We start from the raw sequence: 6939 nt of genomic DNA on the forward strand, positions 1-6939 counted from the left end.
AAGCATTTTCTCAGCATTTTCTGGACTCTTAGCTACTACAGCCACACGGCCATTAGTAATGGGTAATTTGACTTCTTGGATTCACTGCTGATATAAAAATAGAACACGCGGCTGATACAGAAGGAAGCAGACACTTCAGCCTATTTGTGTTATTTTAGAGGGTCGGTAATAGTATAGAAAAACTGGGAAAAACATTTGGCACAAGCAATCTGGCTGGTAAATAGTAGAGGTTCAGTGAACCGAGCTGGACCTGCACATTCAGATCTGCTACGGAAAGTAGAAGGTGATAGAGTTCCTGTTGTTAGAGAAAAGAATTTGTTAGGTAAAACTGTTTGGGTATTTTCACCCTCAGGAGAGGCTAAACCTGTCCGAGGGGTGGTTTCAGCTGAAGGTCCGGGTCACACTTATTGGGTAATGCAAGAGAATGGTGAAATTCAGTGTATTCCACAAAGAAATTTAACTTTAGCTGAAAGACGTTAATTTCAATCTATTGTACAGCTACATCGCGTCCAAAGGAAGAGTCAACGAGGAATCTACGGTGCACGAACCCTGAGATCCCTGAGAGCCCTGAGTCAACTAAGAGACCCTGAGAATCCCTGTTTCCCTTTTCTTTACTTCTTCGGCGAAGAGACAAACTGTTTTCCATTTTTCTCATTTTCTGATTTTCTTGGACTTTTGAATCATCTACATCTGAGTATAGCCGGAATGGACTACAAACTTTACTTACGAACTTCAAATATTGTTTTGGATTGGATGTACAGTATGAACAGTCAATGAAATTGTTTAGAAGGGGTGGACTGTGACCATTTGAGGCTGTCCCCTTAAGAAAGGGAATATTGTAGTTGGATGTTTGTAAGCGAAAAGAAGGATCTAAACTAATTTAATTGGTAGATTGGGAGGAGGCACCTTCTGAACTGGGACTGCAGCAGAGTTTCTTGGGAATTCCGGCACTTTTCTAGTCAGTCTTTCTTCCCTCATTCGGTGGCTTTGCAGCTCACAGCGTTCTGGGCTTTCGGCCAAGGCTTGACCTTGAAACTGATAAACTGCAAGGCCTGTATTAACTGCTTTCCAATTAACACATAACTGCTTCTAACTTTTTTCTCTTTCCTCTCTTTCTAACCCTCTCTGGGCAAAAGGGGAGAGAGGGGGGAGCAGAGGTGGGGAACCCCCTCAGCAGAGGGGGGAATTCTCATTTCTGTGCTACTCTATTGTATATTTTTGTATATATTGCAAATATTGTAAATCCTGTAAATTCCCCTGCATATCCTATATTGCTTTGTAAATATACAGCATCCACTGCTTTGCTAATTCATCTGTGAGGTTTTTTTTCCTTTCACTTTTTCTGGGGGTGGGGAGGCCTTTCCCTTCCAACCCTACGACACTAGACCAGGTTGGAAGAGACCTTGGAGATCATCGAGTCCAACCTATCATGCAACACTGTCTAATCAACTAAACCATGGCACCAACAACCCCATCCAGTCTCCTCCTAAACACCCCCAGTGATGGCGACTCCACCACCTCCCCGGGCAGCCCATTCCAATGGCCTCTCTCTATGAATCCAATCACTCTCTCTATGAAGAATTTCTTCCTAACTTCCAGTCTAAACCTCCTCTGGTGCAGCTTGAGACTGTGTCCTCTTGTTCTGGTACTGGTTGCCTGGGAGAAAAGAACAACCCCCACCTGTCTACTGCCTCCCTTCAGTAGTTGTTGAGAACAATAAGGTGTCCCCTGAGACTCCATCTCTCCACAGTAAGCAACCCTAGCTTCCTCAGCCTCTCCTCATAAGGCTTGTGCTCCAAACCCTTCATCAGCTTTGTTGTCTGTCGAGGGTTTGGAAGGGAAAGGCCGGCACCTTCTCCTCCCCCCAGAAAGTGAAAGGAAAAAAAAAACCTCACAGCTGAATTAGCAAAGCAGTGGGTGCTGTATATTTACAAAGCAATACAGGATATGCAGGGGAATTTACAGAATTTACAATATTTACAATATATACAAAAATATACAACAAAGTAGCACAGAAATAAGAGTTCCCCCCTCTGCTGAGGGGGTTCTCCACCTCTGCTCCCCCTTCTCTCCCCCTTTCCCCAGAGAGGGTTAGAAAGAGAGAAAAGAGAAAAAAAATTAGAAGCAGTTATGTGTTAATTGGAAGGCAGTTAATACAGGCCTTGCAGTTTATCAGTTTCAAGGTCAAGCCTTGGCCGAAAGCCCAGAACGCTGTGAGCTGCAAGCCACCAAAGGAGGGAAGACAGACTGACCAGAAAAGTGCCGGAATGCCCATGATACTCTGCTGCACTCCCAGTTCAGAAGGTGCTTCCTCCCAATCTACCAATGAAATTAGTTTAGATTCGTCTTTTCGTTTACAAACATCCGACTACCATATTCTCTTTCTTAAGGGGACAGCCTCAAACGGTCTCTGGACACATCCCAGCAACTCAGCATCTTTCCTAAACTGAGGGGCCCATAACTGGACACAGGACTCAAGGTGTGGCCTAACCAGTGCTAGTGCTGTGGAAGGGTGGGACACTAGAATGCAAGAACATTTTTTGTTAGCATCTGATTTTACTGGATAACAATCTGAAGAAGAAAAGTTTTAGAGCACAGAAATTTTGATCAGGGCTGAGTTAAGGTTTTAGTCTTCTAAAGTAGAAGACAGATTACAGATAACAAATGTCTTTCTATCTGGCACATCTTGTCTGTAATGCATCTTAATCTACTCTTGCCATTGCATTGCTGTTAGGAAAACTTTTCAGATATTGTATAATTAACATTTCTGCTGGAGATCAAGATTTTGTCTTAGAATATAAAACCTCATTGCAATGAATTGTTAGTTTTGATCTCAAAGTTTCTGCTAATGCTGCACACTGGGACAAGATTGAGCTATATAGTCTGCATCACTGAAAAATCCCCTTTATTCCTCTCATTGTGGCTGGCTGTGCCAGTTTTGTTACCTGAGAATTTGGCTTACTAAGATATATCTCTGCTTGGTAATACTACAGTGCTGGAAGTAACCCTTGATTAATCTTGGTCACTTGCATGCTTGTGGTTAAGAGGTTATTAAATTTATGAATATGAAATATGAATTATGAAAATATTATTTTTATTAATTATAAAACTATTAATAACCGATGAATCACCAACTTATATACATGTTCTAGTGCGCGTTCATGAAATAGATTCCACAAGTGGCTTAGTGTTATGATTAGAACTTAATTGAACTATCTATAAACCCTTTCTGTATTTATAGAACGAAGGGTGCAGTTCCGCCGCTTGGCCACTAGATGGAGACTCGGCGGGACACGGGAGGCTTCTGGCTATACACAGCAATATTGCAATCTTTCTATGCATCAGCGCTTACTCTGCTAGACGCGGATACTTTGAACTGAGTGCTAATGGATGGAAAGCACGTGGACGATATTCGATAGTTGTCGTTTGTAGCAAGGTAGGGGTCTTGCAGACGGTTGTCGCCGGACTGATTCCTAGTCGAGTTGGGACGGCGGCATTGGGTTACTGTCCCCTCTCTTCACAACAGGGAAGAGGGAATAGTGGAACCTGGGCTTAGCATGGAAGCAGGTTCCCTTCAGGACTTGGTCAATTCCCTCCAGACAACAGGGATCGGTCCTGGTCGGGGTCAGCCCGTGGGGTCGGCCCTCAAAGTCGGCTCGCACGGCAGGGCCGGTAAGCTGGGCTCGGACGACGCGGCAGCAGGCAAAGCTATGGGGGTCAGCCCAACCACGGCGATTCTCGGGACTGATGCAAACAGGCTCGAGGAGAGAATGCAGCTGCATTAGGCGGCAGATTCTCGTTTACTGAGCTTAAAGGAGCAGCGGGACTCTTGGAGTGGTCCCGGGTTCAGTGCAGTATAGGCACGAACAATGCCTTAGTCTTCCCTGAGATTCACAGGGCTCAGAGCGGCACACGTGGTGGCTCCTCTCCCGCTACGGCGAGGCTAGGCATGCGTGGACTTGGTATCGATCAAGTCCCTTCTCCCCAGCAACTGGGCAGATCTTACCCTCGGGGGTCGGTCCAGTCCACGGTGGGCTCTCCCGGTTGGTACGACTGGCTGTAGCGATGCTGAGCTCAGGCGTCGCTAAGGTCCTCCCTCTGGGCTTCTTCACGATGCAGAGGCTTCCAGTATGTGTGCATGCATAACAGAAGCTAACGACAATAAGCTCAATGGCAAAGGCTGTTGCTCGGGAGTTACTCTCTTGAGCAAGCACAGAGACAAAGTGAATGAGGGGGGCAACTTGTTTACCAACTGGGGTGATACTTATAGATTCCTCGAGGCTGGGCTTGGCCAATGGGCACTCTCATAAACAACTGGCTTCAGCCTATAGAAGGCATGAAGCTAGAATTATGCCCATACTTGGTGTCAGCACGAGCACTGCATGCGCTGGGTGCGTGCTGGCCTGGCTAATGCCTTGGCTTTTGTCTTCCTCCTGGAGGAGAGGGAACTTGCCCACATGCTGGGACAAGATTCAGTATCTGGGCATAATGTGCCTTCACCACAATGCTCTGAGACCCGAGTCTTTTTTATTTCTGGCAACTTATATTCTCTTACAATTCCAGTAACAGAGACCCCATAACCTTGTGTATGTCTTTTTATTTTTTTCATTTTTTTCATTGTTCTTTCCATATCAGAAAAGAAAAAGAAGTACTGACCTTTTCTTTAACACCCCCCCCTTTATTTTCCTGCTTACTATTGTCACAAAAAGTAAATATTGGTTGTCTCTCCTCTGCTCTGAAAGTCTCAGATGATGCAGCCTTTACTGATAAGACATATTTTATACTTTAAAGGGGTTTTGTTTCTGCTTTTTACAGTCTTACCAGCCCAAATCCCTGATGTGAATATAGAGCTTCTTCCAGGGACCACTACATCTCCACTGCAGCCTTTTTGTCTACATTTCCCAGCATGATGATCTGACAACAGCAACATGTTAACATATGCAGCTTGAGAATGGCTACAGCCTCCATGATCCTTCTTCAATATCTTTTACTGCAAAATTTCTGTCTAGCCAAGTGTGCCCTATTTGATAACTGCACAACAGATTATTCTGAACTAAGCTTATTTGTTCCTATTAAATTACATGGAGTTTTCTCTTTTTTTTCCTCAATTTCTCATTTCCAATTTACCAACATTTTTTTTAATTCAAATCTTGCTCTCCAGATTATTGATGGTGACTATCAGTTGAGTGTCTGTTGCATAAAAAGCATTGAACATTTTAGCCTTATTAGTGCCATGATCAAAAGCTGCTCATCCAAATTTAGCAGGTCTTAAATTATCGTGTTTGTCCTTTAGCTGCCACTCCATAATGACATAAATTCTCCTGCAGGTCTCCTATGGAATCTCTTCTACATCTGCCAGATGCATCTGTATGTCTTGGATGCTCTGAATCATCTCAAAATGATTCCATGAGTAAAAGAGTAAAGCCATTGCTGGCTTCTCAGCTGGGTCACTCTACAGGATCTGCTAACAGGAGAGACTCCACTGAAAACAGCAGATGCTAAGATACTTCACGCACATTTAAGTTCATATATAAATGCTAATACAGGCCTTAACCTTAAAATGAGTTTGGCTGTGTTGAGCATTTTGATGTATATCTTATAGACCCATAAATTTATCTTTTGTTTTCTTTTCCTTTCATTTCTATTTTTTATTCTCTGCCACCTTCTTCATCCTCATTGTACTGGCTTTGTCTGGGACAGACTTAATTTTCTTCATAGTAGAATATATATATGTTCTATTTTGGATTTGTGTCTTGAAAACACAGAGATGTCTTAGTTATTAGTTTCCTTTCCTTTCCTGCGGGCCGCAGAGAAGGCAGCGCCATGAAGGCTTTGGGCACCCTGCGGGAATACAAGGTAGTCAGGCGATGCCTGCCCACGCCGAAATGCAGGACCCCTCCTCTCTACCGCATGTGGATCTTCGCGCCGAACCATGTTGTTGCCAAGTCCCAGTTCTGGTACTTCGTTTCTCAGCTAAAGAAGATGAAGAAATCTTCTGGAGAGATTGTGTACTGTGGCCAGGTGTTTGAGAAGTCCCCTCTGCAGGTAAAAAATTTTGGTATTTGGTTGCACTATGATTCTCATGGTGGAACTCACAACATATACAGGGAGTACAGGGATTTGACCACGGCTGGTGCTGTCACTCAGTGCTGTTGTGATATTGGAGCCCATCATCGTGCCCATGCTCACTCCATTCAGATCATGAAAGCTGAGGAAATAGCTGTGAGCAAGTGCCATAGACCAGAAGTCAAGCAGTTTCATGACTCTAAAATCAAGTTCCCTCTGCCACACAGAGTTCTGCATCGCCAGCACAATCCACATTTCACCACCAAGAGACCAAATACCTTCTTCTGAATATGAAAACATGCTGTCAACTCTGTTGTATTAAAGGTCTTATCAGAACCTTCAAATTTTTTTTTAGCCTCTCTCCATCATTTTCCGCCAGTCCTGGCTCAGTGGTGAGGTCCCAGATGACTGCAAAACTAGCCAGTGAGGTCCCCATCCACAAGAAAGGTCGTATGGAGGAACCTGGAAACTACAGGCCAGTCAGCCTGACCTCAGTGCCAGGGAAAATGATAGAGCAGATTATCCTGGAGGCAATAACTGCACACCTGAACGATGGCCAAGGGCTCGGGTCCAGCCAACATGTATTTAGGAGGGGCAGGTCCTGCCTCTCCAACCTGATCTCCTTCTATGATCAGGTGACCCGTCTGGTGGATGTGGGGAGGCCTGTGGATGTGGTCTACTTCAGCAAGGCCTTTGACACCGTCCCTCACAGCAAATCGCTGTCTAAGCTGTCAGCTCAGGGCTTGACCACAACACTCTGTGCTGGGTTAGGAACCGGCTGGAGGACTGAGCCCAGAGAGTGGTGTTGAATGGTGCCACATCCAGCTGGTGGCCAGTCACCAGTGGAGTGCCCCAGGGATCAGTGCTGGGCCC

The 6939-nt window shown here is 44.9% G+C and overlaps 1 pseudogene; it reads left to right on the plus strand.

Annotated features, from left to right (window-relative positions):
• Window positions 1–5789: 5789 nt before the first annotated feature.
• Window positions 5790–6369, plus strand: LOC137457716 (large ribosomal subunit protein eL20 pseudogene; annotated as a pseudogene).
• Window positions 6370–6939: the final 570 nt, after the last annotated feature.

The sequence above is a fragment of the Melanerpes formicivorus genome, unplaced genomic scaffold, assembly GCF_026170545.1.
Source record: "Melanerpes formicivorus ecotype bairdi unplaced genomic scaffold, bMelFor1.0.p_v2 SCAF_195, whole genome shotgun sequence".
In the NCBI taxonomy this organism is placed as follows: domain Eukaryota; kingdom Metazoa; phylum Chordata; class Aves; order Piciformes; family Picidae; genus Melanerpes; species Melanerpes formicivorus.